We start from the raw sequence: 13,987 nt of genomic DNA on the forward strand, positions 1-13,987 counted from the left end.
TCCAGTCGGCATTGGAGAGGTCTAGCCCAATCAATTTTGGGGACCTTGTAAAAATTTATTATTCTCCCTTCCTGGTCCTCCATGTCTTCTCTGATATCGATTCTTATTTTCAATGGGGGCTCATCTTCTTTTTGTCGAAGTGCATACCGCCTGTAGAGTTTTGCTGCCCTTTCTGGAACCTCAATCAATTTCCAATCTGCAGCCCCCCAAAAAATTATTTCATGGTATAGTATCATGGAGAGAACTTTTACATCAACTTTTTACATTATGAGAAAATAAAACACAAAATCCATACCATCACACACTGAAGGTAGACTTTCAGCTGAAACAGATGCTCCCGGTGTTAAATGATTAGGATCAAGATGGAGAGTAGTGCTTTGTTGTGTGCTACTGCTTTGGGATGGTGTTGATGCACTTTCATCAGCAGAATGTCCAACCATAATCGAGGTAAAACTTTCAGAGAAGCTACAACAAAATACATAATCATCCATTGCCCATGTAGGCTTTAAGGAAAGTTTTAAACCTAAACAACAGAATACCTGAATAACAGAATTCACCAATTTTCTTCAAACCATAACTTTCATAATTTTTCTCTTTTCTAGATATAGCAGTAGATCTATTTCATATTTGTTGTGGACAGAAAAAAACCATCCTCTCCCTACACACCTATAATGTCTACAGTACCTTTCTCCACATGTGCTTGCATGATAAGGCATCACTTCTGTAGGAAATTCTTCACCACATATCGGGCAGGCATCCTAAAGAATGAGAGAGACTCAATATGACATCAGACAGGTGTACATAACTGTTACGGACTGCAACTTTATGTTTTGTCTTGACCTCACTTTCAACGTAGATAACCTCTTACCAGACAAATTACATCTGAATCATTGCTCAGTCCTTGGGCCTCTTCATTTTCTTTTTCAGATTCAGATTCTACCTGGAAAACAAAACAAAACAAAACCAAAAAAAAATCAGATTCTATTTATATTCAATATAAAAAGAAGGATCATTAAAACTACGGCAAAGGCCAAATAATAGATATACGTAAAAAAAATAATAGATGGCTATATAAAAATAAAATAAAAAAAAATCCATGAAATAAGTGTGACTGAAGGTAGCAGCTGAGCCCACCATCTATTCAGATATTCAGTAATAACCTAAATAGCTCAAGAAACCGAACAATACACCTGACCCTTGGACATAAAATAGATAACTAACCTCTTGTAGTGGACTCTAAAGACACTTTAGATCTGTTTATTGTATACATATATACTTTATCAGTTTTTGCGAATGATACTGAAAAATAACTTACAGTATTATTACTCTGACAATCCTCAAGGTGACATGGCAGCAACTGTAATGGGACTGATGTACCACAGGTCATGCAGATGTTTTTGGGCATGTTCTGAAATTCAGGTGCATCATATGGCAACGGGGTTAAATCAATTTCTTCTTGGAGGGGGACGATATAGATGACATTCTTCCCATTGTTAGAGGAGGCTTTCAATATTTTTGCTGTGTAGCCCTGGGAACCTTGGGGCAGAGAAGTAGTTTTCCTTTGTCCACTGCCCCCTTTTAAACATACACATAAAAAACAATAACAATACTGGTAAAAGGATTAAACATGAAAATGCATTTGGTTTCATAAACTTACCTGAGGCTTTTTGGAGAAGCCAACCACCCCTTAAATTTTGCAACTTTGGGTACTCCTGAAAGAGTACTTTGGTTATCTGGATATTAAAAGGCATAGATGTAAGTATTAATGCAACAACAACAAAAACATTTACATGTACACAATGTAAAAATGTACGAACAAAAGCTTAATATCTTTTATGTTTCCAAAAACATATTTAAACATGAAGTTTTGCACCATGGCTCACCTCAGTATGATCAGCATCATCTGGAATATTTACAGTTCTTCTGCCTAGGCCTGCTTGTAAGAGGACTATTTCATCTTTGGGAGTCTTTTGGGAGTTTTTTGAAATCAAGCAAAACTGGAGCTCTAAAAACCTTACAGATGTAACTCTCGCAGGTTCAGGTGCCATTTTCTTCATTCGTTTACGGCCTCCATTGTAAATTGCTGGAAAAACTCTTTAATAAAACAACAAAATATGTGTAAATACGTAAAGTTATTATTAAATTAACACTTGCAGGAACAGACCATTTGCAGTGTGACTAAAATAGGAGACAATCAAACATTCAATGTAAACTAATATTAAACACAACATAAAATGCACAAATATTTGAATTGACAATTAATGGACACCTTTAACCAAAACAACTCTTAGTTCACTAATCAGTGGTACAATTCCCCTTTAGCTACCTGGATTTATGAGCCTTGCTTAAGGCTGTATAGACCAATTTGGAGTAAACATCATAGTTACATCTCTTGCAGCTGTGTGCACATTGTGGTGTCAGAAAAACAATGGTAACAAGTGAAGGAAAACAAGTAAAATCCATGGAATAAGAGAAAATGTATTGCTGTGCCTTTGGATATCAGAATCAGAATGCAAATAATCTTTATAGAATACTATCATCATCAAAGAGGCCATTTGAAGCTAAATGCAGACGTTTAAACAGACATACTATGGATGAAACCTGCTATGAATACTCTACTTTTATATAATAATAGGTCTACATAATATTTACATATGCAGTTCATAGGGGACATATTGTATTAGCCCTACAGTTACAGGATGTATTATTATTTAAACCTATATCAATTTATGTAACATGTACCTACTTTTTCTCACAATTCTGTTTTTTTTCTCTGTATAACCTAGTGAGTTTGTAAATTTAGAAATATGGGATTAAAAAAAAGTAGCATGGGATATAAATTCATGATTCTGAGCTAAGTGCAAAAGAGAGAATGATGAGTTGTTTTTCCTTTTCAGAATTGTCAGATAAAATCTTGTAATTGCGCAAATAGTTAGAATTTTTAAATTTAAAGTCAAATTACCCTTTTTTTATATATTTTTTTATTTCATTTCTTCCATAGACTAATACTATTCTGCCACCAGAGAGGCTCTGCCCATTAAAAAAAAACACTGTTTGCAAACACTGAATTTGTCTTTTAATGACAGATCATGGATGGGCCATAATGGGGTTCTTTCCTGAAACTAGTGCTTACTAGCTTACATCTTGACCACATCACACCAACAGATTGCTTACCAACAGAAATAAAAAGACATTACTGAATCTGCAACCTTGCATGCAATAGAACAAATATATATATTTTTTTTATTTTTTCCCCATAATTAAAAAAAAAAGTATATAAATATGAACACTTGACTACGAAGGGGGCTTTGGGTATACAATTCCTTACCTTTGCATTTCATGTTGAACTGTGTTTGGCCTACTGACAGCCTGGCCAACCCCAAAGGAAGCACTGGTACCAGGTTGAGGTGCCACAGTGGGAGAACTGTTAGAATTCCCCTGTGCTTGAGGGTTGCTATGCTTTTGTATGCAGCTAAGCAGATTCCTTACAGCACTTTCTATTTCTGAATTCTGCTCCTGTAAAAAGAAAACATAAGTGCATTCACATTAAATGCAACAACAACAACAACAATAATAATAATAATTTAATTTAACAGCAAGAAGTTACCCACCCCACATGAATAGTACAGTGTAATGATTCTATTACAAAAAGGTTGGTCACAAAGTATCTTGTCTTGTTTGTTTTTTAATCAGTACCCATGGTGGGATGTGTACACTGATTATAAAAATGCAGATATTTTTCTTATTTTTCAGAATCTTTCATGTTAGCTTAAAAAACATGCTTAATGCATTGTAAAAACTGTCATTTTCATAAACATTATAAACATTTAGGCAATTATTGTACCATGCACATTTATTAAACAATTTAATTAACTAAAAATACATGAGAAGGCACTTATAAATTTTAACTTTGCAGTTATATATAACAGTCTTTAACAATACTGAATGTATAAAAAAATATATAAAAAATAAAAACTTACTCTCGGATTGTTTGATGCCGCCATCGCAATCGATCGACCACCACGATGTCTATGACCACCACCACCAAAACGGCGCGAGCTGCTCTGTGTAGTGACGTCATGGCGCAAAAAACGTCCCATATGGCTCCAACCAATTAAACGGCATTGCTGCGCTTTTACTGATATATAAAAACCAGTAAAACTAATGATATTTCATAAAAATATTTTCCAAGCGTTTTAAAAAATAGCTGATACATATGCATACAAATGTTTGCATTGTGGCTTGCGTTGTTCATTGGTGAGGCATCGACCAATAATATTACTTCATTCCGACCCCAGCCCCGCCCCCGACTCTGCTCTCTCAAGTCTGCATTTACAAGTGCACGAGTGAGTTTTGCTACAGAATATCGCAAAAAGAGTAGCAAAAGTCAAAGCGCTAGGATTTGAAGTTGTACTGCCAGATATGAGAGGTTGTGAGTGCCGACTTGTGGTTGTACAACGAAACTGAACTAAAGCACAAAGATAAATGTGTAGTACACAATTGTGCCTGTCATTTTGTTTATGTAAATGACACTTTACACATTTGTAACTATTAATCTGCAACTTCGAATTCAAAACACGGGTGTTCTGAGTATTGTCTGTGTGTGCAAATCGATAGATGCAGCTTTTCACATCAGAGCTGCAAGTATAAATTTCAACTTACAAATACAAATATTAATTTTACAAGTTCTCACATTCAAATTAGCAAGCTCTCGAGTTTTGCTACTGTTTTACCTTCATATGGGCGGGACTAAACAGCGGAAACGTAATGGCGGCGAATTTGAATCCGCGTCATCGCGCACGCACACACACACACACACACACACACACACACACACACACACACACACACACACACACACACAAGTCCTGAATGTGCAGCAACGGAGATTTGGAAAAATATGAATAAAATATACATGAAATTATGGGAGAATAAGACAATGAAATAATAATCAAAATGAGCATCTATTTGCAAGACAAAATTAAAAGACTATAGCCTATGCAATAAAAAAGAATTCAATACAGGCCTACTGTAGCCTATGTACAAATACTATTATTTAACCTTAAATATATTGAATAGATGCAGATTTCTGCAGTTATACCTTCTTTTCTTTGTTTTCTAATTTCACAGAAAAAATCTGTAAAATATTACTTTGTAAAAATACAGACAACTAACTTCCTTTTAAAAAACGTAAAATTGATTTAAAACCAAAATACAAGCAATTACCTTTAAATTTAATAGTGGACCTTAAATTACAGTAAATATCTGTAAAATAACAGGCATTCACTATAATGACAAAATGGTAAAATCCTGTAAAACAAAATACAGACCATTACCTGTAAAATTACACCTTTTTTTTTTTACAGTGTAGGCAACATAAATAAAAGCCCAAAATGTAGAAATGTACATTATTTATTTACTTAACAACAATCAAATAGTACAAGAACAAAAATAAGACAAAAAACTGAACAGAAAAAAAATGTATCTTTTTGATCTTCTCAGCTCTGTGAGCTTCTTTTTTTTTTTTTTTTTTTTTTTACCTTTGTTTTTACAGGCAAGTCATTAAGAACAAGTTCTTATTTACAATGGCGGAATAGATAGAACAAGTTCTTATTTATCTATCTTCGAATAGATAGATGTGCCTATCAGAGCTAGGCATCATGTATGACAGTTGCCAAAGTGAGATATGAGCTACAAAATGACCATCCTGCCATGAGCTATATAGGAGGCATATCTTGTATGTACATATAGGGCTTATATGTGGATATAAAGAAGCAATACAGGAGACCTATATGGCCTGTATATGCACATATATCCACCTCAGTTTTGCCTATATGTGGCATATATACGCATATATACAGCATATATATTATCATATATGCTGCATATAGGTTTCATATATGTGCATATATCCACATATAGGTTCTTTCCATGTGGGATGATAAGGCAGGCTGATTTTCACATCATTTTGAAGAAAAAACACTAGGCGATGACATCCATTAGACAAAAGTCTTATTGGCACATATTTAGTATGTGTTTTGTGGTCTTATTTCAGAAACTTTAGTTTTTAGTTTTTTCAATAACCACGCATAAACATTATTCTCTCAAAAATGCAGACATGTACATTATTGTTGCTCACATATTATGGTAGCCCTGTTTGTGCTAAATAGTGTGTAATTTTTTTTTGCCATTAATATGTTTATAAACAACTGAAAAAAGCACAAATGTCAGGGCATGTCAGAACATCTCAAGGGCCCCAAAAACACCTCAGACCCCAGAAGGTTAAAGCAGTTTATTCAGTGTAGTGAAGCCTCTTCTCCACTGAAATCCATTACAAGCAAACGTCCTCTGCTCTCCTTCCCTGTGTGCCAGTGTTAGCGTTAGCCATTACGCTTTTCTGGCTCAAGGTTGCAGGCTTGTCATCTAGTGGCTTTGACAAAACTCATCCATGACTCCCAGCATGCATTGCAGTGTGTATGAATAATTTAGCTGAAATGTCCCACTATTTTCTTTTATTACTCATTACTTTTATTTTTGCTGTTGTTTTTGTTGACTGTGTCGAAGCTTTTTGTGATGTTCAGAGTTGATCTGTTTATCTGAATATTTTGTTAATTGTATCTGTTGTTGAGGTTTATATAAAGAGTGTTGATGCCTAAATGTGTCTCAATGTCTAGTTGAACATTCTTGCATTAAAAGAAACATTTGAGAAACAATCTCTGTTTGACTTAGTGCTGATGTGATTCAGTCAGTTTTTCTTAACCATTTCACGAATGTTGGTTTTGAATAATTAGTGTTTACAGTTTCTGCAGTGCATTTGGGACAACAGGGCCATTGTTTCACAATCATCTCCTCTTCTATCCTCCGTCTGTAAAGCACAATCGCTCCCCCTGCTGTCTGACAACAGCTACTGTACTGTAACTTTACTGTCTCTGGGATGGAAATGAGATTCTCTGACCACAACTAAAACTTTACTTCCAGGAAATGTTAAAAATTGTATATTGCTTTCAGATGAACTACAGTAGCATGTTACAGGTTTGTACATGATCAGGTGATGATTGCTGTGTGTTGTTGATGATGTAATCATCATCTTGTCTCTTAACTCACTGATCTGATCCTGTGTCTGTAAACCATTGAGGCTTTCTCAGAAAGACAGGGGTGTCACTCTGGTGTGAAATAGTCCCTACATCACATCACATCTCCCCCCTTCACCACCACTTATCATTACAGGTAGTACGTTTCACATCACAAAGTTGCTAGTAATCGGCAGTGTTTTTTTTAATTTCCACAAAAATGTCAAGGCCCCAAAAAGTTTTATGAATATCTGAACGTGCAATATATCAAAAGAACGTCTCAGGTTACGACTAACTCTAGTTCCCTGAGAAGGGAATGAGACGCTGCGTCAATGGCGATTTGGGAACGCCCCGCGTGATTGCGTCTGAAGCACATGTGTCAACTAGTCCAATGGCGAGAGTGAACATCACGGACGGGTGACGTCACGACTAGGAAAGGATAAAAGCACATCCAGAATAACCGCCGTTAGGTTTGAATTAGCCAAAGCAAGTCAATCACAGAGATGCAGAAAGTATGGCAAAGAGACCTAGCGTCTCGTTCCCTTCTGTCGTAACCTGAGAGGTTCCCTTTCGAGGGTTCTCACGCTGAGTTAATGATGCTTTAGGAACGACAATGCCCAAAGCTAGAGTTTCGGTACTCAAACTCGGACTCGAGTCCAGTTTTGAATGAACTCGGACTTGTCATGCACTCGGATGAATTTGTACTCGGACTTGACACGAACTCTGATATTTTAGACTCGGAAAAATTTCCGCGTGCAGTCGAGTCCGGGCACTGGAGGACACAATATTATTCAAAAACAAAACGAAACTACTTGTGTTGTTTCAGCGTTGAGCATTGTAGCCAATCACAGACGTGTGTATTAAAGGGATGGTTCGGAGTAAAATCAGCCTAGGGTCCTTTGCACCATGACCTCGAGCCAAACACCCCCCAGAAGCCTTTCTCCCCTTGGTCGAACATTATTAAAGTTAGGGCTTATTTAGAGATATCAGCCGGATGGTTTAGTGCAGGCGCTAATGGATCCAAGGCTGTATCTCGTAAATTACTCCACTAATAATGCCCAGAATGGTACCAAACTTCTACAGTAGCACAAATAGGTTCTGTACTCATAAATTCCCGTACTCAGTTCACCCGTAAATTCTTTTTGGAGAATATGTTTTTTACCACTGCAAATACAATTCATATTGCGTGTGTGTGTGTGTGTCCGCACTTCTCTGTGGTATATACAATTTCATATACAGTACATCTTTCTGAACAATGCCTTCCTGTTTTATATACTGCTAATGCAGTCAGCAATGTGTGTGTGTGTGTGTGTGTGTGTGTGTGTGTTTACAATTGACTAGATCATTGATGAGTGTCACAGATTGACCAGGCTCCATATCTCTCCCTCATTAGGATCCCAATCACCAGAATACTAATCACCAGCACTGCCACTCATCAGCATGCCAATCACCGCATTATAAAAGCACACACCTCAGTCACACTCGTTAGCTGTGTCCCAATTCAGAGGCGGCATCCTTCAAAGGCAGATTGTGTCATGGCGCTACGAAGGCTGTCCCAATTCAATGGCTCCTCCAAATGTGTCCTTCGTTTCACGTGAAATGAGAGATAGAACAGATGGATTCTTCACGTCCTACCCTACCCCAGAATTCATTGTGTGCTGGTGACAACAGATTTTTTTTGTTTTTTTTTGAGAGAGAGAAGTTGCTGAATTCAATGTCTATTGATGCTAATGTAAAAAAAAAAAAAAAAATGCAGATATGCTCCAGGTCGTCAGCAGTCGTTCAGTGCTCATGTACCTGCAGAGAACAGCGTCATCTCGGCCAGTCCTTCGGGAATTTGCTGCTGGCTCTTATGTAGATTGTGGTTAAACATGAGATATGAGAATGAGAATTTATGAAGAAAGCCAGATTCTCAGCCTTCATTTAGATTCATTTATGTTGCAGAAAGGAAGAACGCTTGTGTGAACAGTAAGTTATATCAGAAATATATGCTGAGTCATTTGTTTCAGGCACATTTATAAATATAACACTGAATGACACACACATATATGATGCAGTTTTCTTTCATCAGCAACAGAGTGTGCATGAACAACATGCCCTATAAATGAGAACCACAGCAAGATTTGTTACAGTATTTATTATTTTAATGTCAGTAAACAAGGTGAAAACATCAGTGTTATCTATAATGTGCCATCTGGGGGCAGTAGCTCTAAAGCTGAGTGTAAGTGTAAGAGACATTCGAAGAGCCATCAAATCATGTGTTATTGACTGCAACAGTTATTTTAATATACTGGTCATAAACGGCGCATAAGAGAAAATGAAAAAAAGAAAAGAAAACTGTAACTAATTAAGTTTTTCTGTCTTAACATTTTCTAAACTGTAAGCTCAATTGTTACATCTGTTTGCTGTAACAGCAGACCTCTATAGCTGTCAAGATTCTCATAGAAGCAGAAACGGTAGTCGGATCTAAATGCAGCAGTAGACTTTAATAGACTCAGAACTAGATAAACTCAGAACGGGAAACAGGTAAATGCACACAGAACCTACATACAATAACTGACCAGGAACAAGAGAGCACACAAGGTTTTAATACACAGAGGGGATCAGGGAAAGAGACACAGCTGGGGCAAATGAGAACAACGAGAGGGACCATACAAACTAACAAGACAACACACCTGAAACAAGGAAACTAATGATTAAGCAAGCTAGGGATAATTGAACACAATAAGCACCGGCAGAATCAAGGAGACTGAATGAAATAAAACAAAATCCAAACACAAACAAAAACATGACAAAACAGAACCTGGTTGTCACAATAGCATGTCTGCAAAACATAGTAACTTACCCAAAACATTTAATTCATGCTTCAAAGCCTAGCTATTGGGTCAGTAAATTGGCCAATGTCAGTTTTGTCTGTGTAAATTCAGATTCAGAGAGTAGGTAAAAACTGGGAAAAGTCAACATTGTAGTTCACAAAAAGAAAATGAACATTTGTATTTATACAATTCATTATTATACAATAAATTCAGATAAAACGGAGGTATTACTTATTAGTCCAAAAAACTGCCCACAAAACCTCTTACAATACAACTTTAATTTAGAAGTGTGTCCTGTTACTTTATCCACTACAGTAAAAGACCTGGGTGTTATATTAGACCGCAACTTGTCTTTTGAAAACGCCTCGGTTACGACTGTAACCTCGGTTCCCTGAAGAGGGAACGAGCGTTGCGTCGAAACTGAAGCTATGGGGAACGCTTTGCGTGATGACGTCTTGAAGCACATGTCAAATCAGTCCAATGGTGTGGCGGAACGTCAGAGGCGGGTGACGTCACGTACCAGGAAGCTATAAAAGCCGGCCCGAAACAGAAAACGAAAGCTTCGTAAAGTCTGAAGTCGCGCTGACAGGCATGAAGGAGATATGGCAAGGCGACGCAACGCTCGTTCCCTCTTCAGGGAACCGAGGTTACAGTCGTAACCGAGGCGTTCCCTTTCAAGGGAACTCCCGTTGCGTTGAAACTGACGCTATGGGGAACGTCTATACCAACGCCTCCATAGCTACAAATGTCTGTCCTGCGTGTATCAAGTGAGCAGCACTAAGAAGACAAAACATGAGACCCTGGAGCAGAGTCTAAATCCAGAGAGTAGAACCTGACGAAGGTGTGCGGTGAGGACCAGCCTGCCGCATCACAGACGTCCTGTAACGAAACTCCTGATATAAGGGCCTTAGAGGCCGCCATACTCCTAGTAGAGTGCGACTGGACAGCCAAAGGAGAAGGCTGTCCAGCCGCCTCATAAGCAAGTGAGATAGCCTCAACCACCCACTTGCTCATCCTTTGCTTAGATACCGGACCTCCCTTGTTAGGAGACCCAAAGCACACAAATAATTGATCACTTTTACGCCACAGGGCAGCTCTGTGGACATAAGCGTCTAACGCCCGAACTGGGCAAAGCAAATTATTAGCCTCCTGGTCCGCATTCTGAAAGGGAGGAGGACAGAAGGCCTGCAGAACAATAGGTCTAGCCACATTAGTGGGGACCTTGGGGACATAGCCCGGTCTAGGGTGAAGAAAAGCTTTGACCATACCCGGAGCAAACTCCAAGCATGACGGAGCAACCGACAATGCCTGGAGATCCCCTATTCTTTTAAGAGAAGAGATGGCGAGAAGAAACAGAGCTTTCAGAGTTAGAAACTTCTCAGGAACCTCCTCAATGGGCTCAAAGGGGGCCAGGGAAAGGCCTTGCAGCGCAACGGACAAATCCCATGGTGGCACCCTAGAGCGAACTGCAGGCCTCAGCCTCCAAGTGCCACGAAGGAAGCGAGATACCAGAGGGTCTTTCCCCACAGACATTCCACCCAAAGGAATGTGGTAAGCACCTATGGCCGCCACATAAACCTTTAGAGTGGACGGGGTCAGACCTGCAGTGAACCGGTCCTGCAGGAACTCCAGAACTGTACCAATTGGGCAGTTGACTGGATCCAACCGACGGTCACTACACCAAGAAGTGAATACTCTCCACTTCAGGGCATAAAGTTTCCTCGTGGAGGGAGCTCTGGACTGTAGAATTGTGTCAACAACCTCAGTTGAGAGACCTGACTCTATGAGCTGGGCCCCCTCAGAGGCCAAGCCCACAGGTTCCACAGTTCTGGCCGAGGGTGAAATATCGAGCCCTCTGCCTGGGACAGAAGGTCCCTCCTAATGGGTAACTCCAGAGGATGCCCGTCGAGGAGGGACACAAGATCGGGAAACCATACTCTGCCCGGCCAGCGCGGGGCTATAAGAAGTAGATGGACCCGGTCCCTGCGAACTCTTTCCAGAACTCCCGGTAGCAGAGCCACTGGGGGAAAGGCGTACAGACGTAGCCTCGGCCACGTCTGTACCATAGCATCCAGTCCCAGAGGAGCTGGATGCGTGAGGGAGAACCAAAGTGGACAGTGAGACGTCTCTCGAGACGCAAATAGATCCACTTGTGCTTGGCCAAACTCCCTCCATATCAGCTCCACCACCTCGGGGTGGAGCCTCCATTCCCCGGGCCTCGGCCCCTGTCTCGACAGAGTGTCTGCTCCTATATTCTGTACCCCGGGGATGTAGGCTGCCCTGAGAGACAGCAACTTCCCCTGGGACCACAAGAGGATATGGCGTGCCAAATTGGACAATGGGCGCGAGCGCAAACCCCCTTGGTGGTTGATATAGGCGACTACCGACGTGTTGTCCGTATGTACTAACACATGGTGTCCCCTGAGATCTGTGATAAAGCTCCTCAGAGCCCGGAAGACAGCTAACATCTCTAGGCGATTGATATGCCAGGAACGATGATGGTCTTCCCACAGACCTTGAGATGAGCGACCCTCTAGGATCGCTCCCCAGCCCGTGAGGGAAACATCCGTCGTTAGCAGTTTGCGACGACAAGGAGCTCCCAACACTGGGCCCTGGGACAGGAACCAGGGTTTCTTCCACATAACCAAGGAACGTAGGCATCGCCGCGTGACCTTGATCGTGCGAAATGGGTTGCCCCACGGGGAAAACCCTCTGGTCCTGAGCCACCACTGCAGGGGCCTCATGTGCAGTAGTCCAAAAGGTATCACGTTGGAAGCTGCTGCCATGAGACCCAACAGTCTCTGGAACTGTTTGACAGTGAGTAGCTGGCCTAGCTTTACACTTTTCACAGCTGCAAGGATGGAATCTATCCGTGGCGGTGACAGGCGCGCCTGCATCGACACAGAATCCCAAACCACGCCTAAAAAAGTGGTCCTCTGTAGTGGAGAAAGCACACTCTTCTTGGCGTTCAGCCGTAACCCCAGCTCTTTCATGTGGGCGAGAACAACATCTCGATGTTGAACCGCCAACTGATGCGACTGAGCTAAAATCAACCAATCGTCGATGTAGTTCATGATGCGAATACCCTGGAGGCGCAGAGGCGCCAGAGCTGCATCCACGCATTTGGTGAAAGTGCGGGGTGATAAAGCCAGGCCGAATGGAAGAACTCGATATTGGTATGCTTTGCCCCCGAAAGCAAACCTCAGGAACTTCCAATGACACGGACGGATGGAAATATGCGTCCTTGAGATCTATCGTGACAAACCAGTCCTCGGACCTGATCTGTGGCACGATTTGTCTCAAAGTTAACATTTTGAACTTGAGCTGCATGACTGACTCGTTCAGGACTCGAAGATCTAAAACGGGACGCAATCCCCCGTCCTTTTTTGGAACTATGAAGTACCGGCTGTAAAACCCGGTTTCCCTGTTGGAGGGAGGTACATATTCTATGGCCCCTTTCTCTAACAGAGTGTTTACTTCCTGTTCCATAACCAGAACCTGCTCGGGGCCCACCACTGTGGGCAGGACCCCCATAAACCGAGGTGGGCGTTTTTTGAATTGTATCTGATACCCTTTTTCCACGGTCTGCAGGACCCAACGAGAAACATTTGACAGTAGCTTCCACGCTGTCAAAGATTCTACTAGAGGTACCAGCCTCTCGAGACTGGTTTCTGGATTTTGTTGCTGTTGAGTAGTCGGTTCGACGCCCTGTAACGGCGTACCGGCAGGGAACGACCGAACAGACTGCTCTAGCACCCTCCTCGGAGGGGGCGGGCATCCCGAGGCCACTACGTTTCCGGGTGGACCCTGAGATATGTGCTCGCCGGAGACCGTTGCGCCCTGTAACACCGGAGGCGGCAGGGTTGGCAGAACGGTCCCCTGAGGGTACCGAAGAGAGACGGGCACCGTAAAAGGGACTGCCGGATTAATGCGAGCAAAAAAAACGGGCTTAATTTTGGACACATGAAAGACGGGATGAATCCTCCTGTACACTGAAGGAAGATTGAGGCGGACTGTCACCGGACTAATGATTTTAGTGACAGAGAATGGGCCAATGAATTTAGGTGCAAGCTTATTAGAAACGGAGCGGAGAGGAATGTC

General features: G+C 41.0%; 1 long non-coding RNA gene across 1 annotated transcript; it reads right to left on the minus strand.

The window, feature by feature from the left end:
- Positions 1 to 645: 645 nt before the first annotated feature.
- LOC311280459 lies at positions 646 to 1,735 on the minus strand. The gene is made up of 3 exons (XR_014625680.1): positions 1,658 to 1,735; positions 1,316 to 1,575; positions 646 to 940 (listed from the first exon to the last, which is right to left on the minus strand). It is a non-coding gene; the product is annotated as an uncharacterized lncRNA (long non-coding RNA).
- Positions 1,736 to 13,987: the final 12,252 nt, after the last annotated feature.

This window comes from Rutilus rutilus, assembly GCF_951802725.1.
Source record: "Rutilus rutilus genome assembly, chromosome: 21".
NCBI classification, from domain to species: Eukaryota; Metazoa; Chordata; class Actinopteri; order Cypriniformes; family Leuciscidae; genus Rutilus; species Rutilus rutilus.